Raw genomic sequence first — 27,196 nt, 5'->3', positions numbered from 1 at the left:
AAACAACAGAAATGTATGATTTCACACTTCTGGAGGCTAGAAGGCTAGCTCAAGATGTTGACAGGCTTGGTTCCTTCAGAGGACTATGAGAAAGAATATATCCCATGCCTCTTCGCCTAGCTTTTGGTGGTTTGATGAAAATCTTTAATGGTTCTTGGCTTGTAGAAACGTCACCCAAATCTCTGCTTCCATCTTTATGTACGTTCTCAGGCATTCTCCCTGTGTGTATATCTGTCTCTTCATGTGACATTCTTTTATAAGGATACCAGTTATATACTGGAGTAGGGTCCCACCCTACTCCAATATGACCTCATCCTAGTTTAAATAATTATATCTACAAAAACCTATTTCCAAATAAGATCACATTCTGAGGTACTTCTGAGGACTTCAGTATCTGAATTTTTGAAGTACATAATTCAACCCACATCACTTATTATCTTTGAATACAAGAATATGTAGAGAAATTAAATAAATGTATAATTTGAACTAGGAGAAATTGTCATACATTTGTCTAACACCTTCCCTGTAAATCCCATAAATGAGGTAAGGGCTTAATATTGCTAGGACACAAGAATGAAAATCAAAACAACACCATGACCTAACAGATTTATGCTTGGCTGAAAGAACTAGATTTTTTTTTTAATCTAAATTCCTCATTCACAGGAATGACAGCAAATCTTCCTTCTGATTTGTGTTTCATTTAGAATGTTTCATTTAGAATTATATTCAGCAGTTATAAACATGAATGAAAATATACTGTCTACCATCAATACCTTCAAATCACACATTCTTAATATGAATTATCAGTTTTTCATAGTTTATACTCTCTTCCTATTTAGAGCTACATAAATAATTAAATTATTAAAATTCTTTTTTAAAGTTCAGTAAATATATATACATATAAAATTTCCTTTCCCCTCTTCAACAATGTTTATATAAAACTGACATTATTCTTTTAAAGTACAGGGTACTTTAGTGACCATTTTCATTGTTTCTATTATATTTACCATCTTAGAATTCTCTACATTTCTTTTCCATGTCTCAGCTTACTTTCCATATTTGCTTCCTTTCTCTTCTATTTGCATTTGAAACACTGCTTTATAAGAGCTTCATTTGTCAGTTACTCAAGTTTTCATATGGTTTTCCTGTTATTTATTTTGAAAAGTGTGTTTTCTATCTTATGATTACATTTCCCCAAATTATAGTGTATAAAATTTTTGTCTCTTGAAATTATGTCATTTATGATACACTGTATTTTTTAGACTTCTTGTATAGATTTTAAAAGTAAATGGGCAATGATAAAAAGTAACGTAGGAACAGACATCATATGAAGTAATACAATTTGGACTCCTTTGGAAATCAATTACATTTTTTTCTAAAATCATGTAAGCATAAATCATATCACAACTTTATTATTTTAAATGTGTCCTTTTAGTGTTAACAGAATTACAGCTAATAAAATAGAGTCCCAGAGAGCACTGATTTGCATTTGTAATGCCCTTTAAGGATCAACTCTTGCCATTATAAGTCAATCAAAAATCAAGTTAAGCCCCTTGACATAATTGGAAGTTTCAAAGTGATCTGAAGAGCACAATTTTCTGTTACATATGTCAAAGCTAGATGGGAAAAGTACCATGGGAACAGAAAGGTCAAGGGCTAATCCACTCCAAAGTCATTAAAGATCATATTTAAATTGCTTTGGAAACTTCAAGGTTTTTAAAGCCATCATCAAATTCCCCACCAGGACAAGGTGCCTCTGACATGACAGCCGCTCTGTACAGGGAAGGAAGCAAGTTCCTTTCTCTGTCAAGCTGAAATGGATCTTTGGCTTTCAAAGTTTATTTTGTTATGCATATTTATGTATTACACAAATTTAGTTAAATTTTAAAACAGAAATTTATTCTGTGTTGTAACAGAAGGATTTTTTAAAGCTAAGTGAGCCTACTTCAAATTGAATAACACTGTAGTTGAAAAATTAATTGTGGCAGTTTGCACAATGCCATCATATTAAATATTGAAGGAAAGGAGTTTCCCATTTGTCCTGAGTATATCACCAGCATTGAAGACCTGGAAGAACAAAGTAATTACCTAAGAATTAAGCCTACAACATGAGCATATTTTTCATAAATCATCCAGATAAGATAATTACTGCATTGTCACTACATTTGGGCAGTGCAAACCTATTTTATTATAAGCATTAAATCATAATCATTCAAACTTGCTATATGACTGTGTAATCAAAACAGTGTTAGAAGACAAATAAACATATCCACACACCGCTAGTAAGTTGCTGGAACAGAATAAAGTACAGAAACATATCCAAATATCTATATATTTATGCATTTACTACATAATAAAAGCTGCATTTAAATTTAATGTGAAGACAGGTTTATAACATGGTTTTGGCAGAAGATAAAAGTAAAAATGGACAGCAAATCTATGAACCAGTATGCAACTGGAGGAAATGAAAATGCCAATGTGACTGGATATCACATTTTACCCATTAGATGGACAAATTTTAAAACAATAGTTGCATCATTATTCACAATAGCCAAGATATGGAAGCAACCTAAGTGAGTGTCAGTGGATGAATGGATAAAGAAGATGTGGCGCATATATATATATATATATATATATATATATACACATACACATACACACACACACACACACACACACACACACACATACATACATACATACAATGGAATGTTCGTTAATCGGCCATGAGAAGGAAGATAATACTGCCATTTACAACATCATGGATGGACCTCGAGGGCATCATGCTTCATGAAATAAGTCTCACAGAAAAATACACTGTATGGCAACCCTTACATGTGGAATCCAAAAAAGCCAAACTCATAGAAATAGAGAATAGAATGATGGTTGTTAGAGGCAGGGAGTGGAAGAAATGTAGAGCTGTTGGTCAAAGGGTACAAACTTCCAATTGGAAAATAAATAAGACATGGGGTTGTAATGTACAGCATAGGAAATAGAGTCCAGAGTATTGTATTAACTCTGTAAGGTGACAGATGGTAACTAGGCTTATTTTGGTGACAATTTCACAATGTATACAAAAGCTCAACCACTATATTGTACATCTAAAATTAATATATTGTATGTCAATTATACCTCAATTTAAGTAAGTAAATAAATAAAATGTACTTTTATCATACATTCTTTTTATATGTATGATATGTCTCACAACAAATTTTTTAATTAAAAAATTTGCAAAGTGGAAAAAAATACAATACATGAAACAATTGATAATATCAAATGTTGGTGGGGTGGAAGAAACTGAGAAACTTAAAAGCCACTGGTGTACGTATAAAGTTTGCTAACATATTTTTATAAAGGTATTTGTCAGCTCTAGTAAAATATGAAATATGCACACATTTGACAAAGCAGTCCTACTTGTAAGACTTTGCCTTCTGAAATAAATGCAACAGTAAATAAGAATATGTTATAATAGTATTTATTGCATCATTATTTAGAGTGACAAAAACTCTAAATAATGACCATTACAGTAATGACCGTTATTAGAAAAACTGAATAAATTATTTAATATCTATATTTTGGAGCTATTACATTTTTAAAAACATGAGTTAGATCTGTAGATACTGACCTGAAAAGCAAGTAATTTCAAGATGTAGTTCAGAGGAGAAAAAAGCAATATTTGTTTTAATGTGTGTAGTGAGATGCCATTTTGTAAGAACAAGGCAGCGGGGGCAATATATAATGGTGTGTATAGCTACAATTTAAGGCCAAATTTATGCTACCTAAGCTTTATTTTAAGTCAAATCATATATAAAAAGATCTAAGCATCTGGATTGGTTTAACACTCTATATTGCTGTCATTCAGACATTTTGTTTAAGTATTTAGTGTTTCAGACAGGAGAAACACAGGAGTAAATTATTCGCTTGGGGTTTACTGATTTTTAAAAAGGAAAGTTCAAGTGCTAAAATAAGTCAATAGGTGACTACAAGTACTTCCTAAAATTGAACTCCCCTGACAGTATCCAGAAAAAATGTATACTTCTCTTCACCAGTATCTCTGACCAGAAGGGAAACAATGGAGTAAGAGAGAAGATGCGTAGCTGTTCAACTTGTGTCACCAATTTTTGCCTTCCTCTTAAATTCCTAAGATCCTTGCTCACCTTAGGGAAAATCATTCTTCATCCTAGAAAGTTAGAATAATATATGACAACTAGTAAGTTCATATCACTGCATCTTTCCAATAGTCCTATTAATATAAGACATAGTCTAGTGTGTATTTGATGCACATTCCAGATACAAATTGATATTATGATTCCTGTATGTGAGGTTATCATTTTATCATTTTTAGAGTCATTAAATGGCATTTATTCATAGCCAAACTCATAGTAACTAGATGTGCTATTGTTTCAAATAAATAAATACAATGGACTGAATTGTGTTCCCCTCAAAATCCATGTGTTGAAGCCCTAACCCCCTGACTGTATATGGAGATGGGGCCTTTAAGGAAGTAATTAAGGTTAAATGAGGTCCTAAGGGTGGGCCCTAATCCAATATGACTGATGTCTTTATAAGAAGAGAAGGAGACACCAGGGATGTACATACACAAAGCAAAGGCCATGTGAGGACAAAGGGAGAAGGTGGCCACCTGTGAGCCAAGGAGAGAGGCCTCCAGAGAAACCAAACCTGCCAACACCTTGATCTTGGACTTTCCAGCCTTCAGAATGGTGAGAAAATTAATTTCTGTCACTTAAGCCACCCACTCTGTGGTATTTTGCTATGGCAGCCCTAACAGACAGATATACATCTATAACATGCTTTATAATAAAACATGTTATACATATTGTCATACAATAAACAATAGTTATATTGTATATACATATATATACACATACATATATATGTGCTAGGATTGCCTTAACGAAATACCAGTGTAGCTTAAACAAATTTATTTTCTCATCGTTCTGGAGGCTGGAAAGTCCAAGATCAAAGTAGTATGTTTTGTATTTATACAAAAACTCAGAAATGTGTAAGTCTATGTAAAACAATCTCACTATATTCGTTAAAATAAAAGCTACACTGTGATGTTCAGGTAGAAATTTGTACCCTAACCCATGACACCAAAAGAATGGTAAGGTACATTGTTCATAGAATTTGGAAAGTCAGGTTGTGAAAGAGACCAACGTTATGCAATTATTTTCCTTATTTTCACTTCCTTCATCTTCACCCTGTTCCTCCACCTACATCTGGTGTGAGTGGAGAGAACGTTTGCTACAAATGGTCACAGATTTATGGTCCTAGAAAAATTGAAAGGTCTACCAGGAGGCCAAGTCATTTAACCAGCTGTTCCTGGATCATGTTTTATTACTTAGGATTAGACCATAATGATACAAAGCCATTTAACATGTTCCTCAAGGAAAAGTGGAAACTTGCTTAAGTGACCATGAATCAACCGCTCTCATAAGGAATTAAATTGCTTTGGAAAAACTACTGGGAAATCCTCACTGGAGATAGCTATAAAGAAAAAAAGTCACATGGCAGCATGCGATTTGTGACAGGAACACATGACAAATCACTTTCCCTAAAGAAATTTTTTAGAAAGCAGTAAGTTTACCTAGAGCAAGAAAACATGATTACAGTAAAAAGAACACTCGACAGAGAAATTCGGCATCTGAAAATTTATACCTCTAGATCATGCAAGCTCAGTAGGGCTAATATCACCCCTATGGCAGGACAGAGGGATTGATTCTTGGGGAGAGTGAAAAACTTTTAAATACTGTAGTGGTTTGTGGCCCTCCAAAAGACCACAGTACATAAACAGACTTACAGGATACCTGTGGTGTTACAGTTTCATGGAGTGGGGGTGAGGGGTAATTAGGAAAAATTTGACTACAAAGATTCCTTAGGGAAGTGATTGCTTAAAAAAAAAAAAAAAGGTTAAGAAACGCTGCTGTAAGTCAACTGTAACATGTATGTATGGAGATGAAGACTGGAAGAGTGCTGGACCTATCTGTTCCTGCCCCTTGATAAGGAACCTTGGCTATCCCACGCTCACAGCCCACCAAATTCCCAACCTGCCGTCTCCAAAGCACTCCCCAAACTTTCTCTGAGTTGATAGGAGGCTTATGGTGTCTTGGTTTTCTCTACCTCCTGAGCTCTTGCTTCTCTCTCTTAGTCTCTGTTCACTCCTATATCAACCAAATTGTGGACAGAGCCACTTCACAAGATTCTCCAAAATAGTATTAATTTTTTCTGTAAATGTGCTCAAGCACTTGTGAGTCTGGTAGGTTTTACTCCAAAGTTGGTCATAATAAACAAGGTCACAGAGTTTAGTGGACAGCAAGCCACATTAAGCTACAAATCAATTAAGTTCTTCAGAAGCCCTGCTGGCCAACCTCTCCCCAGACACACACACAGCCTCTCTTCCTTTCACACAAAAACGTTCACACCTTTTCTCTAGAACATTAGAAGCAAAGGATCTCTTGGTTACATCCCTTTCTAACCACTGGCTTACTGTCTGTGATGGTTAATTTTCTGTGAGCAGAGGGGTGCACAGGTAGTTGGTAAACATCATTTCTGGGTGTGTCTGTAAAGGTGTTTCAGAAAGAGATCTGCATGTGAATCAGTAGACTGAGTAAAGATTACCTTTATTCAATCCACTGAGGACCTGAATAGAAGGAAAAGACAGGAGAAGGGCAAGTTTGCTCTCTGCTGGAGCTGGGATATCCATTGTCTTCCACCATTGGGCATACTTCTAGTCCTCAGGCCTCGGGGCTTAGACTGACACACCACTGTCTCTCCTGGTTCTCAGGAATCCAGGTTTGAACTATACTGGATTTGAATTATACCACCAGCTTTCCTAGGTTTCCAGCTTGCCGAAAGCAGATCATGAGACTTCTCAGCCTCCATAAATTACATGAACCAATCCCTCATAATAAACCCCTATCTATCTATCTATCTATCACCTGTGTTTATATGTATATCCTATTGGTCTGTTTCTCTGGAGAACTAATACAGTATCACTTATGCCAAAATGACTTCTGTTACATTTCTAGGTGGTTTCAATAGCCATATAGATTTTTTCATTTCTCCAGGTTTTGAGTCCCTTCACCTTTTCCTCTCCAAATTATCTTTCAACTTCAGCCACTTACTTCAACAGTCATAAGCTAGGCTTGTAATTACCAGTAGCTGAACCCTTTCTGTAGTTTTAATTCCAAGCATTACCAGTTTTTGACCACCACCTCTTTCCATTTTTCTCCTAATATCCTGACTGCAAAAGTACTGAAATATCCAACTCATGGATACTCTTACTATTTCACGTTCCCTCACCCCCCTTCATGTCTGCTCTAGGCTTCTAATCCAGTTTCTACTCCATGGCCATCATTATCATCTTTTCCTTTTGAAAACTTTTAACTCCCTTTCGTCTCATGTTTGTTAAAAACGAATAAACAGAAACCACAATTAAACAGAACTGGGAGACCAGAGGAGGGAGCTCTCATGCCTGGTGAGACAGCAGAGCCCAACAGGAAGGAAAAAGACAGCTCTTCTTTCCTGGCAAGGGCTCAGCCAGTAGAAAGCCATGGACTCCTTGTTTACTTAGCCTTTCCAACTTCCTTTTTCTCTCTATAAAATTGTTCTCCTTCCCTTGCCATGGGGGGATTAACCCCTGGCTCGCCATGGTTGCAGACCCTGAAGTGCAATTTCCTGCTGATCCTGAATAAATCATCTTTGATGAAGAAATAAGTAGCAGTCTGTTTGTTTCAGATTAATATGTTCTACCATCCCTATTGACAAAACAATTACAAGCCTGGTTAAATATAACTTCTTTCTTTCTCCATGCCTGTACTGGCACAGCTAAACATGACTATAGAAAAACACACAATTAATGATAAATCATCTCACTTTAAATCTGTGACCTTTAACCTGGAGAAGGCCATTTTCCTGCCTGGTAATTCTCTTTCCTTTTCTGCACTCATTATATCATTCATCTCATGTTACAACTTTGTATGCTTCCTCTCCATTCCCATTCTCAGCTGATGATCATGCTTTCTCATTGAGAATGTTGAACTACTAGAAGTTCCATAGATTTGTCACCACCAAATCTGTCCCTTTTCTACATCTGTATCCTTATATTCTGCCTTTCTGCCATCCATAAATAAACTATCTTCATCCCTGAAAACAAATTTCCTTCATTTCTACACTAACCCTTTTCCCTTCCATCCACAAGGGATGTGACCAGTTACAGTAAGAAGGACTGTAATTGTCTTGAGTATTTCCTTCTTTTTTTAATGAATATGTTTGTGTGTGTATGTGTGTGTGTGTGTATATATATATATATATATGGCAAATATCTTTGTCTTCTTTCGTCTTTTACTCCTTTATTATGTAACGTAACACATTGGCTTTATATCGTCTTTAAGTATTAATTTTACATCATGGATTTCAAGTTATAGGGCATCAAGAGAAGAGTAAACATTATTCAAGGACTTTACCTCCTCTTCTTGGGAAAGGATTTTTGCATTTTCAGCTGTATGCAGGAGAGTTGTATCATGTGAGATAGAATTATCACTTTATTATTGTCTTTATTTGGAGACCATGTATGGCTTAAGGAAATGCATATAGGCATCGAGTTGATAGGGGTGAACTTGTGATTTTATGTGTTGTTAACCAAGAGATGGCAAGATAGCCCATAACAGATTATTTCTCTGTGTGTCTTTGACGGTGTTTCTGAAAGAGATTAGCCTTTGAATCAGTGAACAAAGTAAAGGAGATCCACTCTCACTGAGGTGGGCAGGCATCATTCAATCCACTGAAGGCCTGAATAATAGAAAAAGTGGGGTAAGGGTGAATTATTCCTCTTCTTGAGCTAGAACTTCCATCTTCCCCTGCCCTTGGCCATCAGAGCTCCTGGTTCTTATACTTTTGGACTCAAGGACTTATAGCAGCTGTCCCTACTTTGTTCTCAGGACTTTGAGCTTGAGCTAAATTTTATCACCAGCTTTCTTGGTTCTCCAGTTCCCAGATGGCAGACTGTGGCACTTCTTGTTCTCTATAACTGTGTGAGTTAATTTCTACAGTAGATCTCCCCTCCCTGACCCCCTCAATAGATAGATAAATATAGATAGAGCTATACAAATAGAGGAAGATTTATTTTAAATATATGTGTATATGTGTATATGTATATATATATCCTATTTATATTTATTTAATATATATGTACACATTCTATATATATGGAAGTGCTAAAGGCTGGATGTTAGAATTATCTGCAAATCTGTTGATGCTGGCTATCCTAGAAAGGACTCAGGTCGCCATTCTAGGTGGCTTTTTCTCCTTGTGGTTTCGCCAGAAAAGCTAGTTTGAGCTGCCTCTCAGTGTGGTGGCTGGCTTCCCCAGAGAAAGCATGCCAAAAAGAACAAGCCAGATAGAAACCATAACATTTTTATGACCTAACCTCAGAAGTCACATAGTATCACTTTCACTAACTCTATTGGTTGAACAGTCATAAAACTCCTACCAGGTTTAAAAGGAGGGAACACAGACACACCTCTTCCTGGAAGGACTATCAGAGTTACATTGTAAGAAGAGCAGGTGAGATGAGATGAGAAATGTTGCATCATTTAGAAAATTACCAACATCCACATTTGCCTCTGTAGATATGGTCAAGAATTTCCTTGTTCTCTGCCTCTTTACTGATGAATCTGGCTTGGCGTTCTTATTTTCTGTAGTTCAGGTGAAAGCCAGTCACATGTAATGTTAGACACGTGTTTAGACCTATCCTAATGACAACATATATACGTATGGAATAACCTGTGTGTGTGTATGTGTGTGTACCTGTGGCATAATAAGAAATATATTTGGTCTTTATCGTTAGTTCTTGACACAGAGCTACTAAATCCCTTGGAACTTCCTGAGAGAAAAGAGCATCTTTTGTTTTAATGAGGTGACTTTTTTTTTAAACATCTTTATTGGAGTATAATTGCTTTACAATGGTGTGTTAGTTTCTGCTGTATAACAAAGTGAATCAGCTATACATATACATATATCCCCATATCTCCGCCCTCTTGCGTCTCCCTCCCACCCTCCCTATCCCACCCCTCTAGGTGGTCACAAAGCACTGAGCTGATCTCCCTGTGCTATGTGGCTACTTCCCACTAACATGCTCCTAGACAGACAGCCTCAGGATGGGGGCTGGTCACCAGACAGATCAAACCTTGATTAGAAGTCTAGAACTTTCAGCCGCATCTTCTCAATCCCCGGAAATAGGAAAGGGCAGAAGATTGAGTTAATAATCATACCTGCATGATGAAACCTCTTTAAAAACCCCTAAATGATGGCGTTTGGAGAACTTCCAGGTTGGTGAACACATAGAGGTACTGAGAGAGTAGCATGCTGGGAAAAGGCATGGAAGCTCCATACCCTTCCCCCGTACCTTGCTCTGTGAATCTCTTCCATTAGCTGTACCTGAGGTGTACCCTTTATAATAAAATAGTAATAATATGTCAAGTGACTGAGCTCTGTGAGCCATTCTAGCAAATTTTTGCACCTGAGGAGGGAGTCATGGAAATATCAATTAACAGCCAGTTGATCAGAAGTACAAGAGTCCCAGGACTTGTGACTAGTGTCTCAAGTGGGGGCAGCCTGTGGGACTGAGCCATTAACCTATGGGGTCTGTACAAAGTTAGTGTCAGAACTGAATTGAATTGTTGGACACCCAGATTTTGTCTGGAGAATTGGAGAATTGGTTGTTGGTGTTGAAAAACACTGCAGAGTGTGCATGTGTGTGTGTGTGTGTGTGTGTGTGTGTGTATACATATATATATATGTAAAGTTGTACTTGAAAAATGACTCATTTTCCAACATATTCTTTCTGCAGATCAAAAATAGATTAGCTATCCAGTCCTAACCACAGAGCTTTTTTTTTTCTGTGGTACACGGGCCTCTCACTGTTGTGGCCTCTCCCGTTGCGGAGCACAGGCTCCGGACGCGCAGGCTCAGCAGCCATGGCTCACGGGCCCAGCCGCTCCGCGGCACGTGGGATCTTCCCGGACCGGGGCACGAACCCGTGTCCCCTGCATCGGTAGATGGACTCTCAACCACTGTGCCACCAGGGAAGCCCTAACTACAGCGCTTTATTTGGAGATTCCTCAATTATTATAAAGGTATTTCTCAGCATGAACGATTTATTTACCAGAGATAGGTATTCCAATCTAGCTTCCAAAATTGGAAGCTAGCCATGTGACAGCTCTCACATCCTTTTATGCAATTTATTTTAACAAGATTAACATTTCCAGTTCTCTAATTTATAGCTCCTCTATTATGTTTACCCTCCTCTACTGTCCCCTCTGGACCTATCCAGCTGGACCCAGATTTAACCCAAAATTTATCACAGTTGTCCCGACATGGTTTGACCAGAGCCTGCCATGTGACTGAACCTCAGTAAATGGGCTGAATGACTGTTATCTGATTTAATACTTACAGCAGTTTTTTGAAGTATGTTTTACTATCTCCATTTTATAGATGAAAAAGACCACATATTTAATCTTATCAAACTTTAGTTAGTGAGAGCCAAATTAGACCCCAGAGCTCTCTTAATTTTCTGTAAAACAAAGATGCCTGTCTTTGGGGCTGCACCTGTCCTCCGCTTTTATGACTGAGGGGCTACTCATCACTCATCTGTGAGGCATCAGCATTCTGCTGCCCTCTTGAGCCTGCAGTATTTTCCTTGTTTTGTCCAATGATGCATAGCCATGCTTATCACAAAACTTGAAACCGTGGGTAATCTTTAGTCAAATCCATTTCACCTGCCTTCACTAATCAAGATTGTTTTCCTTGCTCCTGCAAAAGACTTGCGTGTCCTCCAAGCAGCACGGTGCCTACAATAAGATGTTTGCCCAAGCTGTTTTCCAGGAACTTGGAGTCAGTTGTGTCTAGTTCGAGTTGAGCTGGTTAAGACTGTATAGGACCACCGACCTTCCAACAGGGCATGCGCAGATGTCCGCTCGGTGACGTTATGATGTCTGAGGGCCAAGAACTCCATGCTCAGATCCTGCTAAACGCCTCCAAGTTTTAATATACAGAGACCTGTAGCTTAGTTATGCCTGCGATTACTGCCCCTTTGTCCATTCTCTTTTCCCCACACTCCCCATGCCTCAGTCCACACTGATTCTTTATTCTTTTTTTTTTTTTTTTTTTTTTTTTTTTTTTTTTGCGGTACGTGGTTCTCTCACTGTTGTGGCCTCTCCCGTTGCGGAGCACAGGCTCCGGACGCGCAGGCTCAGCGGCCATGGCTCACTGGCCCAGCCGCTCCACGGCACGTGGGATCTTCCCGGACCGGGGCTCGAACCCGTGTCCCCTGCATCGGCAGGCGGACTCTCAACCACTGAGCCACCAACGAAGCCCTGGTTCTTTATTCTTTATCCCATAAGTACCCTTTGCCCCTTGTCTTCAGGGAGGCTAACCCAAGACTTGTTTTCCCATCTCCTTGCTTTTTTGCCTTGTGGAAAAAACGAAACAGAACCTCTCTTTGCTTAAAACCTCGGTGTCTCAGTGTTTTGGCTTGCTGTTCTTCAGATAAAATGAACCTGTTTGGGTAACAAACTGTTGGGACAAATGTTAGAGCAACCTAAAACAGGAACAATATGATATGAGATCACCACCGTGTTTGGTAACAGAATATCATAGTTGGTATATAAAACTTGGGGTGAACTTGGATCAAAGTGCTTTACAATGTATTAGGTTCAAAATTAGAGAATCAGGTAATTATATGGCAAGAGAAAAGAAACTATCCACTTAGAACCAAAAAAAAACAAAAAACAAAAAAGAAGAGGAATGAATTACTAAAACTGAAATTCTCCTAATTAAGCTCATCACCAAAGAAGAGTTAATGGAAAGTAACAGACATTTAGTTCATGCTGAGGGATAGTTATAGAGAAAGAAAGGTGCTGTGTTCCCTCTATGATCATAACACTTAATGGTGGAATAAGTAAAAATATAACTATAATATAAGGCAAAATAAGGTGAGGGCTGTGATAGAGCCATAAGTAAAGTGCAATGGGGAGTTGAAGGAAGGGTCAATGCCAAACAAGTCACAGCATAGAAACTAGATTGACAAAATAATATTGCAAATTTTGTTAACCAAAGAGCAGACATTTCTTCCTGACTCTGGGGGAATTGCTCGTTGGTAGGGCAGCCTTCAAAAGCGGTATAACACTAAACAGAAGCAAGGCCAATATTAAATGAATTTGATGGCTGAAACAGTTTTCTGCTCCTGGGCCTGTAATTTAAAGTCATTATTGGGCCTTTCAGGCTAATCCCACTAGAACAAGTTTAGGGGCTCTGAGCAAAAGACAAGTAGAGAGGGGGTAAAGTCGCAGCAGCAACTTCTGGTAAACAAATTCTGAAACTTAGTATTTCGGTAGTCTCTTGGGAACCAAATTCCAACCATCAGAGGTATTTTATGACTGTAATATATTAAATTTACTTACATGAGTAGCAGCGCAGGTGTGTCTTGAACTATAAAAATTGAAAACAACCTTCTAATAGTCATAAGAGGGTGGAGGAATGCCGCCTTTTTTTTTTCTGTTAAATAATGGAAATGCACCTAAGGCCTGGAAACCCTTAGAATTAGGTAGCAAAATTGACAAACTGGACTGTGTTATTTATTTGTATGTAGAGCTTACATTTTGTGGATATATGTTGTTTTCTTCTATGTTACCTGTATTTAGTTTGAGACTAACTTGATGTTTTAAGATATTTCATTCTGTAGATCTTAGTTATTTAAATATGATTTTGAATGAAGGGATTGATATATAACAAATTTTTATGGGACGTAGGATCTTTACATTATAAAGTTTTGATAAAGGCAGCCTCCACTGATTTTCCAAGTTAGGAAATAAAGTAGTCCCTTCAAACTGTTAATCATATTAAGGTTGATCCTTATTTAGTTTATCTAAGAAAAGATGAAAGCCTGGTCACTCCAGGCATGCGGCATTGTCGACAGACTTTTCAGCACTCCTCCTAATTTATGGCCATTCAGTGGGAGCTGAAAAATACTCAGGTGACTGATGGTAGACTTCCCAATGATTTATTCACAGCATCTGCCATCCGATCACAGCTCACATAGGCTCCATTCAGCAGTCAGTGTCTCGTAAAATGGTGTTCCTCCTGAGTTCCTTCTCTTGGGCAGGTCATTTCCCCTCAGATAGGTATTGAAAGAGTCTGTCTCCCAAGAGAATTATAGTGAATAAAGTCACTTTTCTGAATCATATCGTATTTAGCCAGGCAGTTAATAGAAAATGGGGCGGAGGGGGTGATAAAAGGAAAAAAAACCTACTGCAGGAATCTTAACCTTAGGATTTCATATCTACTTGTAAAATCCAATAGTGTACTTTTATTTTTTTTAAGAGATCAGTCTTCCAGAAAAGTACCTGTGATATTTATTTGTGAGAGAGATGATTTCAGGGAACTGACTATAATTACTTTCTTTGTATTACCTGCAGAGAAAGTAAGAAAGTAAACGTGAACACATATTTATGCACAGTGAGCTAATTACGGTTTTGTAAAAGAAGAACAATCTCAGATTTCTACCTATTGTGATGATTAAAATGAATAAAGCCACAGATTATTATAAACAAACATTGTAGCAGTTAATATGCACTGAGTACAGTTAGTTCCCAATACATTTATGACCAACTGTAAGCTTATTTAATAATACAGTGGAACACAATAAGAAGGATCAGTTGCCAACTTTACGTTAAGTTGGCAATCTCTAAAAGTTGTGTCCCGTCAGATATGTGCGTGTTTCCGACACCCTCTGAATTTTTCAGAGACATAGCATAATGAAACCAAAAAGCAAGTTTAGAGCTGTTTAGAAGAAACAATGTTCTGATTGTTTTTGAGGTGGCAGCAAACCATTTGGCACAGAAATAAACTTCTTAAACAAGTGAAACACAAAGAGCTCATCTATAAATCTTTCCTTTGTATTATGTACTTAACACCAAGATATGCTTGGCTGGGAGACTAGCCTCTAATTACATCGTGAGATATATGATATGCCAACCTTGTAGCACCACATAACCATTTTCTTCTTTTCCCAAAAGAAAATGCAGTACACTAATTTCAGAACCTGGTTTGGGATCCTAGCTCTGCAATTTACTTGCTGAGTGACATTGGGCAAATCGTTTAACCTCTTCGTCCTCAGTTTCCTCACCTGTAAAATAGAAATAACTTACTCATTTCATAGGTTTATTGTAACTAACGAATAAAAATGACTAAATAGATGTGAAGTCTTTGGACAGGGCTCGGCACATTATTTATGCTACATGAGCATAAGCTATCCTTATTACCATTGTGTCTTGCGTGCGGGGGGGGGGGGGAATGCACATTGCGCCATCACTGCATCATGTACACACATCTTCAAATACCCGCCCTTACTTCTCTTTCGGGCTCTCTCTTGCAGCTTCCTCTGAGTGCCCCCAGCATACTTTTTTTTTTTGGTCTTCAGCAGGCTCACTTGCTTTAGCCCCCTGTGTCCAGAATTGCATCCCACACCAATCACAGCTTTCCATTGCTCCATTTCTTACACAGAACTTAGCTTTGTCTCAGCTTCTACAAAGTTGGATCCTCTCACCTTTACTTAATCTTGTCTTCACATACCTGAAAGTATATTTACTGTAAACATCAAATTTGTTCCCTCTCAGCAAACAAAAGACCTTCTATAAACTAGTCTCCCGTATTCTAGAACTGGGAGTCGGGAATTATAAATAAGGTTTTTTTTAACGTTTTTGGTAATACAGGCCACATTTACTACCATTAATGTGATATATGATTTATTTTCATAAATACCCTTCACCATCCAGTAATTTGATACCACTGAAAGAAACATTAAATCTATGAAAACGTTAGCAAGTGTGTGTTCAGTGCAGTAATTTAGAACACTGGAAATGGTTTTATTTACTGTTCAGGCTACTTAGTGCCTAAAAGTCATGACTGTCATCTTTAGTTAAGTTCCATATTCGGTTATAATAGGTAAAAATATATGAACAGGTTTTCTTTAATCAGGACTTTACAAAAACTAAAACGAGATTATGTGTATATGTATATTTGTACAAATTTACTCAGAGAGTAGTAAATATTTTGTAGAGTTTTCATGTAGACAGAGATATAGATAATGCGAACTAGAAAAAAATAATAAAGTCATTCTCACATAAATTTCCAATGCTTCCCAATTCAGGAAATAGTGAAAATTCAGAACACTTAGCTAGATGAATGTAAAGAAAATTGTTTTCTACTAGAGCATTTAAAACCAGCTGCAAAAAATCCTCAGTCACTCCCCTACACACACCACTCCACACCCTCCCACCCTCCCACCCAGCCATAAACAATCATTCTCACGTCCGATTTAATTTGTAAGTTTCCATCACCTGGATTTTTATTGTTCTAGTAATCTTTGCATTTACTTACACAGATCTGAGGTTTTCTACTTCCAATATAGTCTGAAAAATGCCAGTACTAGTTACCATTTTCTAGGACCAATTTGTCTCTGTGTGGAGCTGTATGAAGCTGTCTTGCATCTTCGCCTTTTCTGAAGGACTGTTCTACTACTTGTGTATTTACTGAAATATCATGAACTATAGGTAGGAAGAGGATATCATCTTAAAAGAAGGGTAGTAGGCAAATTGAGTCAAAACTGAGACATACTCTCATTAATGCTATTGTGATTTACATCGTATTCAAACACCCTGCTCCTTCAGTTACAGAGGTTTAACTATTTAACTTGTAGGAGTCCCGGCTTGAAAGACAAAACTAATGATCACAGGTGTCAGAGATCACAGTGTGCCTCAAAAGGATTATCTTGAGGTCTGCTAGGATTCAGTTGGCATGAAGGAATGTGAGACTTCCTATGAAGTAGAGGAGGGACGATTCCTACCTCCAGTAAAGAGCCATGGACATGGGGCTGGTGTGGGTGAAAGAATTGTATCTGCTGTTCAAAATTTCTTCTGGTCCCGTCTTCATGATATATTCTCGATGGATGGCTAAACATGGGTAAGATAATAGAAAAGAGAAAAACACCTGGAAGCGTTTTTGCACTTTACTCTCTGGGTGACTCTTCTGGGACAAAGTGGTGGTATAAATCTCTAGCGGTTTCAGGGCTGGTGGAATGTGGCACTGACAGCTCTGAGGTGTGTCCCTGCAGTCTAAACACGGTTGGTGGGGACAACTGCAGCCTATGATGCCGGTATCACCGCAGGCAGCTGGACAGGTGGAGTGGAAATTGTCATATGCTGCATTGCTCATGAGCATGAAAGAAAGAGGGGTGAGGGGGTGGAAGGAAAGAAAGGAAGAAGAAAAAAAGAAAATGTAGACCCAGCAGAAAATGCTATGTGAAAATCAACATTGCTACTTGCAAAAGTGTACAATTCTATTACCTTTTAAAGGATTAGAGTAGTAATTTCCTGTTACTACTTTCCCTTCTTTGCAAGATTTCGCTCTACAAGTTACATCTGAAGGTCACCAAATAACGAAAAAGAATGTAAATTAGAAAGCTTTTGAAAAATATTTCAGCCTGAATGGCTTTTTTTCCTTCTTAAAATTAGCTCGTTCTTTTAAACTCACTCACTCTTTTATAGCTATGTTTTAAAAACAGGGAAAAATCTATGAAAAAGACAGGGAAAAACTGTCTTATTTTTTTTTTCATTTTCTCTCTTTCCTGGAGTGAATTACTATTTTCAGTAGCATTTTCCTATGAGAGTCATGAATCATTCTGGCCTATTTTGAAGAGGGTTCTCATGACATTCTTTATGCCCTACCAATGATATAAATATTTGTTGTCACACCTAAATATGCAACTAATTTAGTACCCTAAAATCTTTCGGTTTCATCCACCATTACCTTGTTGTACTTCATGGCCAGATTTGAATATAATTTAAATATATCATATTTGGTAAAAATTGAAGTTAACAAAAGGAGTAGCAAAAATAATTATATGTTTTAAAATGCACTAGATTTAAAATGAAAAGACCACAAGTATCAGTTTACTCTAAGTGATAACAATGTGAGTTTTAAGATTTTAAAAATCCAAGTTTTATGACACGTTAAAAAAATATTTCTATAACAAGTTTAAGATATTTATAAAATTGATAAATTAAGCATTTAGCAAATAATGAAAGCTCTTTCATATAAATTGTAGTCTTTATTAAAACTCTATTTTTTCTACTAATATCAAATTAAATTATGTAAGGTAAATTTGAGTATGACTAACCTGTCAATTCGATTTAAAAATGACATAGTTCCCTAGAGTCTGTCATACAGAGTGAAGTAAGTCAGAAAGAGAAAAACAAATACCGTATGCTAACACATATATATGGAATCTAAGGGGAAAAAAAAGGTCATGAAGAACAGCCTAGGGGTAAGATGGGAATAAAGACACAGACCTACTAGAGAATGAACTTGAGGACACGGGGAGGGGGAAGGGTAAACTGGGATGAAGTGAGAGAGTGGCATGGACATATATACACTACCAAACGTAAAATAGATAGGTAGTGGGAAGCAGCCGCATAGCACAGGGAGATCAGCTCGGTGCTTTGTGACCGCCTGGAGGGGTGGGATAGGGAGGGTGGGAGGGAGGGAGATGGAAGAGGGAAGAGATATGGGAACATACGTATATGTATAACTGATTCACTTTGTTATAAAGCAGAAACTAACGCACCACTGTAAAGCAATTATACTCCAATAAAGATGTTAAAAAAAATGACATAGTTCATAACGTATTTTAGTATTAATCACCCAAAGAGAACAGTGTTGTACTATGTATACTGTCAAGAAAGTATGCAAAAGAGCAGCTTTCTCCTTATGTTCCTTTGTTAAATATAAGTTAAAATCCCCCAAAATATTTTGTTCACGTTTTTAAGTTAACCCAAATCACCACTCTGTCAAGCAGGTGTTCTTTTTTGGCAACAGTCATTGATTAATCCTTGATTAAAGGGATGAATAGGAGAGTCTCGTTCTATTTCTCTCACAATACGAGAAGCAAAAAGTTGGGAATCCCACAACTCCAAACCTGCAATGGCCATAAACCGAGTTCAGTACAAACACATATTTATTGAGAAGCATCTGCAAGCTGAGGACAATGTTATATAGTACAAAGGCCTAAGTATGAAGACAATAAATTCCTGGCTTGCAAAGAAGAATCAGACATAACAAATTGACTATAATAGAAAGAATAACCATCCAAGAGCTGTACTAGAACTACAAAATCAGGTCAGGAGCTCTGAGTACGAATACATTCGTATCCATCTCAAATCTGACTCTTTCAATAGATTGTTTTCCTTTTCCCTCTATTCTTGCATTTTGTTCTCACTCCTTTTTCCCAAAGGAATTAAAAATACAATATTCAGTTTCCATTTCAACTGATACAAGGTTGGACAAGGTCTTTAAAGGGAATATAAAGAAGAACTGAAAACGTGGTTCAATTATTGTGGTATGTGTAATACACTGTGTTCTTTATTTTCTTAATAATGTGATATTGACAAATTAAAAAGACAACGCTGATTATTTCATATGTTCAACTTCTAGGTGGAAATGGCTCTACGTATAGTAATAATCTTAAAAGCCAATGTTTGTTTTTTTTTCCCAAGTGCCCAAGTGCTTTAAAAAACACACACACTGTACTAACAGTGATTATTCAGCATGGAATGCACTTACCTACTCCGTGAATGTTTTAAATTCCCCTTTCTTTCGGAGTGCACTTAGGCACATGAAACACAGTTTGTAGAGGCTTCTGGATCTCAAGGGATAAACATTACGTGCTCAAAAAAGTCTTGTATGGTTATGGCATAGGATCCCCGATTACTTGTTTTCAGCTACTCAAAGGAAAAAGATACTTTCGGCAATTCTTAATGAGAAAACAGATGCTTTTAGTTGAAGTTATTTTATAACGTGCAAAAATATAAGTATCACCCCAAATTTCCATTAAGCACAAAATTCTTTAGGAAGATTTGGATGTATAATATTATTTCAGTTTGGGAATTTGTTACAAGATAGAGAATTACTATCTACTTATAATCAGGAGAGCCTTAGTGTGGTACGTTTGTGTATGTGTGAGTGTTTATTGTGCTTCTAAGGCTTTTTTCCCTATATCTAAGTTAGAAAATAGAAACGTTCTTTTCACATCCGTGTATGGCCTGGAAAATTATATATCCTGTATTATGAAAATATTGTTATGGCTATTAAGTTCTTGCCCTATTTACCCCACCCGATTTTTATGAAGATCTAATTTTTAAAAGAATGTGAAAATTAAACAAAACTATATACTTATAAATTATAAAGCTCAAAAATTTGATGAATAACAATTAAAGGGCTTCTCTGGTGGTGCAGTGGTTTAGAGTCCGCCTGCCAATGCAGGGGACACGGGTTCGTGCCCCGGTCCGGGAAGATCCCACATGCCGCGGAGCGGCTGGGCCCGTGAGCCATGGCCGCTGAGCCTGCGCGTCTGGAGCCTGTGCTGTGCAACGGGAGAGGGCACAGCAGTGAGAGGCCCGCGTACCGCAAAAAAAAAAAAAAAAAAAAAAGCCAATTAAAAATATCTTTATTATTAAGTATCATAATATAGCAACACTACTCTAGCATTGAGAAAATAGTGCATTAAAAAGTTAGCAAAGGGGGAGCTGAAATTTTTTTAACTCTCTGCTCTTCAGTGTGAATACATATTTCATCCAATTGTATTCAAAGTGGATAATGACTAATAGAGTACACATCATAACCTAGAACTGGCATCCCTACCTCAAAAATAATTTTTTCCCAGTAAATGCTGTCAAGTAATAAATAGGTAAACCAAGGAGAGAGAGCAACTTAACTCAATGGCTTTACAGGACTGAAGGGAAGGGGAGAAGAGGGGAAAGGGAGACCTTAAAAAAGGTAAAGAAAACCAGAGAAACGTGTTAACAGGGACATTTTGCATCCTTTTGTCCTACAAAATTTATTTTCCTAAGGACAATATCAAGAAGGGAAAAGAAATTGAGGTTGCAGAATGAGTTAAAAATATTTGGATTTACCTGCAAGGTAGAGAAGTGCCTTCCAGTGTGGATCCGCCTTTTACTCCTATGACTCTCCTCCTAGTGATTCTTTGCTTTTGTCATCAGGTACTTCACTGTGGTCTTTTCCCTGAACTCCTAAATCTGCAACATTGGTCATTTCATTTCCCTTCTATATAGAGCGTGTCATAGTTTTTCAATTGTAACTCACTAAGTATTAAATACTAAAAACTTAACTTGTGGGCAAGGCATCAGGGATATAAGATAGACATAGTCTCTGTCCTGTGATTTGCGATTTTACAACTTGAGATGAGAGGGAGAGAATACAGCCCTAAAGTAGACGATATCAAAGGTAATAGATGGCCTCACAAAGGTAGCGTAGAAGCCTTTGGTAATGCTTAACAGAGCAGCCTTAGTCCGATGCATCAAAGTAAGATTTCTCTAGGTATTGATAGTTAATCTGAGTCCTGAATGAGAAGTACCTATTAATCAAGTAACTCATGATGGGGAAGAAGAGGGGAGGTTGTATCCAGAGGGTTGGAAGGGGAGAAAACAGTCTGCTCAACAAACTAAGCAAAACTGGAGGAAAGAGAAGAAACAGGTCGATAGCACGAAATAAGTAAGGGGAGAGAAGGAGGCAGGTAATGAGGACATTGTAAGTTTTGCTAATCCAGCTGAAAGGTATCAGCAAGCAGACATCCCAGTGTTTTAAGCTGGGGAATAATATGATCAGATGTGCATATTTAACAAAAAATTCTGGAAATAATGTGAGAACCAAATGGAGGTAGATTCAGGGAAACCAGTTAGGTGGCTAATATGGTAGTTTAAGAAGATGTTCTTGCCTTGGGCAAGGATTGTGGTAGTGTGGACACAAAGGGTTATTTAGAGACAGGAATACTCAATTTGATGTGCCTGTGAAAGGTCTAACTGAGTATGTTCAGTGGGCAGTGGATTGATGGGCTGAAGCTCAGGAGAGCCATCTGGGCCAGAGAGGTATTCCATTGAGAGAAACATTACAGTGATAGTAATTGAAGCCACCAGAGTGAATAAGACTGTGGAAGGAAAGCATGTAGAGGAAGAGAAAAGAGCTTAAGATGGAGCCATGATGAGCTCTTCTATAAAAGGATTATGTGCAAGAGGAAAAGCCAGGAAATGAGAATTTTTTAAAAGTAGGAAACATACTACAGTTGTAGTGTCATCAAAGTCCAAGAAAGAGGCATTTTAGAGAAAAAAATAATAGAAAACAATGTAGTAATATTGACAAACAGTAACTAACATTTTTAAATGCTTCCTCACTCTAATCAGTGCTACCACAAATTTTCTTGTCATGGCACACATGGCAAATGATAATATCACTGTGGCACACATTGTTCAAGGAAGCCAGAGTGGGGGCAAGGAGGTTTGAGAGAGCGGGGCGCAAGTCATTTTTTCCTTGCATGCCACCCAGGAATTCAGCCTAAATAAACAATATAAGTTTCTCTGATTTTACCACACTCTGCTCCCAAGTTCACTCTGAAGTACTTTTGTTACCCAAAAAACTGGGTCCACCTCTTGGTGAGTGTCGAGCCAGAAGACACAGGCAAGCCAAAGAGCAGGAGAAGGAAGGATTTATTATTTGCAGCAAGTAAGAACACCAGGGATCTTTCCCAAAGCAGTGTCTTCTCCAACAGCAAAATTGGGGAAGTTTTAAACTAAGGGTACATGCATATACATGAGGGGCTTGAGCAGAGCAGAGTTCAGCATAAAATTGGGGCAAAGGTCTGCAGAGTCCAAGCTGTGGTTGATTTTGAAGTTACAAGGGTCAGAAAAGGTCAACATCAACATCCCTTAGGTTCCAGTTGATTTAGTGGTTGAGCGCTTCAGGCTAATCTTTACCATTGAAACAGAACTGGGAGTGGTTACAACTGATCTGTTTTCTTTGCTATTGTTACTTCTCTTGACTGATAACAGTCCTTTGTTCATGCAAGCTTTTGTTCCCTGAAGATCATTAATTACTGAGACCTGTTCAAAGACAAGCATGGCTTAGGCCAAAAATGGCTTCTCTTACATCAAGAAAGCAATGCTTGGTTCACCCGGGACACTATCTGCTTATACTTTGTTCATTCTTGGTGCACAGATGACTTTCCAAAACCCAAATGGAAAAAGGGCAGAAACCTGTATTCCTGAGGAGTCCCCAGACATATTTAACATACTTCCCTATTTTAATTGCCTTCTGTTCATCCTGTTGGTGAGGAAAGGATTCTCTTCCGAGGGTTATGGGGAAGGCTGAACACAGGACACCCAACCCTGGGCAGATGAGATGGACAACAGTTGATAAGTCCCATGTACTCATAGCCTGGGGGAGGAGAAGGTCACACCACACAGGGCCAATGGGGGTTGCACCCTGGGCTGTGGGAGGCTGATTTTATAGTATCAGGAGGATGTGGTACCCCATTTCCCACGGAAGAGTGATTGCTGTGTGAATAATTCCAGCAGCTTACAGGGAATGGAAGTCCACTACTCAGAGGTGAGTGGGACTGTACCTGGTCACTGTGATAGGAGGTTGTTTGGCTACTGGACCTTATCCACAGGAGCAGAGTGGGGAGGGGAACTTGTAGTTAGGCCATTCAAATCCCTCTCTGTTTTCCCCAGATCTCAAGGCACACATGATACTGGGCCTAAATCTTAGGCCTTATGCCTCATTCCCATGAAAGCCCAGAGAGTACAATTTGGCTACATGGACTTGAACACTGAATATCCCTGAATATTTTGAACTCTAAACACTGAGGATGGAACTCCCAATCTCTCTCTCACTCCTATTTTCCTCCCCAATCCCAATGACTATTTTCCAACGTAGAATAGAAAACCTTAGATTCAGTTGTTGCTTTTCCATAATGTGGAAGAATGTTTTGAGCTGAGCCCTCCAGGCTTGGTTCTTGAAATGCTAAAAGAGAAGAGGAAGGATTTAGAAAATCCTCTCTGAAGATAGAAGCCTTGCTTAAAGGCTTTTTGTCTAGCCCAAAAGGTCAAGTGCCCATCAGTCCCTGCCCTGGGAAGGCAAACAGTAGAGTTTTTATTGGGGTGAAGACTTGCAAGAACAAGTCTTTGGTGGGAATTTACATGTATTTGATATTTGTGAACTTTAGAATCTCTGCTTAGAATTGTTATCTTACTGTATTGTATTATATGTTTAGAAGTTCTGCTCTATCCATAAGTTTTAAACATCCTGCATATACATATAATACATCCCTGTTATCCACACCAACAATCACTTAAAATTTCTTTTGTCTATGGCCTTGGACATTTTTCCCCACTGAATTAGTTCTAGGACTTATACTTATGTGACTGTGTAGATGGCTTTGCTACCCTCAGAGCTGGGGATTATAGGAGAGGCAGAAACTGAGTGGCTGGGAAGTGTTAGATTTGGTGACAAGCAGAAGTGGGCATAAGGAATTCAATTTGGGTCATACTGATTTTGAAGTGTGGTGAGACACCAAAGAAAAGACCTAGCTTGAAGTTCAGGAAGGGGTCAATCTTGGAAGAAAGGCTTGAAAGTCATCAGTTTACAATTTACATGAGTAAATAGATAGTTCTCACGAGAGCACATACAAAAAGAGAAGAATGCTGAAGCCCCAGGAACATGGGAGGTAGGCTCGCTGGGTCTGTAAAACTGAAAGAGAACGCAATGATACTCACTTTGCAGACTTTCCAGAATTATCCTGAGTGAATACCCCGTCTCAGGAATCAAGTTGTTTATATTCACATGTCCTTCTTGTTTTGATGTTTCGTCTTGGTCACCATCTGTCTGGAGTTTACCAAAGGAAACTATTTTGTTGTATGTGCCTCTGAACAAGTGTTAGAAAAGGGTTGCAAACTCTCATTGGGTTCTACTCTAGCATCACAACCCCAAACTCCCAGCCTCACACTCAACTGATATCTCTACATTGATATTGGATAATCAGTCACAGTTACGATATACTTCCACAATATTCATTACAAAAAAATTCATACTCAGTATGATACCTGAAGTGCCCAGAATGTGTCTCTCAGATATACATGAAGAATATCTATGACACTTTTGTTCTCAAAATGAGTATTTTTTGCTTTCTTGGACTAAAAGGGGAAGCATGGCTTTTAATTATAAATTTAAAATCATGGGGGAAATATGTTCCCTCTCAGAGTCTTGAAGAATTTGCTCTGCCAATTGGAATAGTAAAATACCATTTTCCACATTTTTTTTGTCTGCTTCGTATTTGTGAGATTTGCACAGAACTTCTAACATAATGTGTTTCTAGAATCCAGTTTATAATGGCACTGCATGAGTTCATTGATAATCCCGTATGACTCATAAGGAAAAAGAAACAATGTCACCATGTGCTTTGTTTTGAACATGTTAACTAAATATTACAAGAACAGATTAGAAAAGCAATCCCTTTATTTAGTTGAGTAATTGCCCACTTGAATCCCTAAAGATCAGTTATTGTAACATGAACTATAAGATTTCCACTAAGGGTCTTAAATGAGTCAATAAAAGGTCATGTTTATATAGTTACAAACACCTGAAAGAATAATATTAACATTGACTCTCAGGCCATGCCTACACTTGCCCAGTGAAAGGTATTTCTCTAGGAAATAAGCAGCTTTCGACATCAATATTCTTCTAAATGTGCAGCAGATGTGACCATTGAAAATCATTTTCAGTATCTTTTCATTGAATAGTAATATAGAGGACCCAATGCTAAGTTCACTGGTATGGAAGGAAGTCTTGTTAATGCCATGCTGTTGATATTGGCCATTCAATTCATAGATGCAGAAAGCCTCAGAATTGTGTAACTAATGTGCTGTTTCAGCACTGTTGTTTTTAATCTGGCAAAGTAGATATTAAAAAGAGAGAAGGTTTCTCACTCTTCTTTTCAGTCCAGTTTTAGCAGACAAATTGATACATGTGGTTGAATTTGAAAAAATGACTGTGTACTTTGCAATTATAAAAGAATATGGATTCTTCTTTCCTATCAAGGATTCGAGATCACTAAGGACGTTGTGATCCCTAATAAAACTTGGTTTAAAAGTTTTCATACTCTCAGAATACACTTCTCAGTTACTTGTACTATAAAATGATGTCATGAAATATGTCACATCAGTTAAGTTGTAAAAGTCAGAAGTGAAAACTTAAAAGAAAAATAAAACCCTCTACCTTAAAATTTAAAAATAAAAACCTTATGACTTTTCCTTTTGATGAACACCTAATCATATATCAAAAAATTCAGTGTGTTCTCTTAGACCCAAGGAGTATGGCAAGTTAGTAAGGAATTTTACTATTTCAAATTATTTGTTAGAGTGTTTCTTTGTCATATTGAAAAACTTAATCTCTTTGGTTTATAACTATTACATTTTTGAGAGTTACCCTTCAGAGTTTAGGGCCTAAGATTAAAGTCATAATTTTAGACCTAAACTGAGGGTACACTTTTACTACAATTTCCAGTCTTTTTTGGGGGGTGAGGGGAATCTGTTGGAAAAATATATGATTCATTAACAAATAATAATAAGTCATCATGACTCTTAGAAGAGCATTAGAAAGCCAAAGAGGTCTTGTGTGGATGACACCTAAGTTGAAGTTTCTAAACTGGTGGAAATGTAATGTTTGAAAACAGATTATAGCAAAGCACTTAGAAATTATGAGTCCATTAGATTGAAGACATCTAAAAAATCCCTTGTAAAACCAAACTCTGGACTGGTTTTTACACATCTCCAGAAATTCAATTTCTTACAAAATCAGAGTCCTTTGTAGTCAAAGGAAGACGTAAGTGCAACTACATTTGGGCTAGTTCAAATTCTCTGCCCTGTGCCACCAGGAGAGATCAGATCCTTGGGTATCTGCCTGGGATCTTGGAAGTAAGCAGGATTTGCAACTGCTGGTGCAGAGTAATTGCTAATAGAAAATTGAGAAATTCTTGGAAACTCCATTCCGGGAGCCAAAATTTGGAACTTTGAGGGTAGTTAGGATATGCAGCAGAACCCAGAAAGTGTACGTAGTTTTGAAGCTAGAACGACGCTCCAATTTCTGCAGACATCTCTAAGGCCTTACACTAAAGGTAATTTACAGACTTGGAGTTGTGAGGAATCACACTAGGTACAGGTGACTCTTGCCGTCTTATGGAAATACCAGGAATTCAGATCTCATCTTTATAATC

The sequence above is a fragment of the Pseudorca crassidens genome, chromosome 8 (genome assembly GCF_039906515.1).
Source record: "Pseudorca crassidens isolate mPseCra1 chromosome 8, mPseCra1.hap1, whole genome shotgun sequence".
Lineage (NCBI taxonomy): Eukaryota > Metazoa > Chordata > Mammalia > Artiodactyla > Delphinidae > Pseudorca > Pseudorca crassidens.
Note: the sequence above shows the minus strand (reverse complement) of the source record.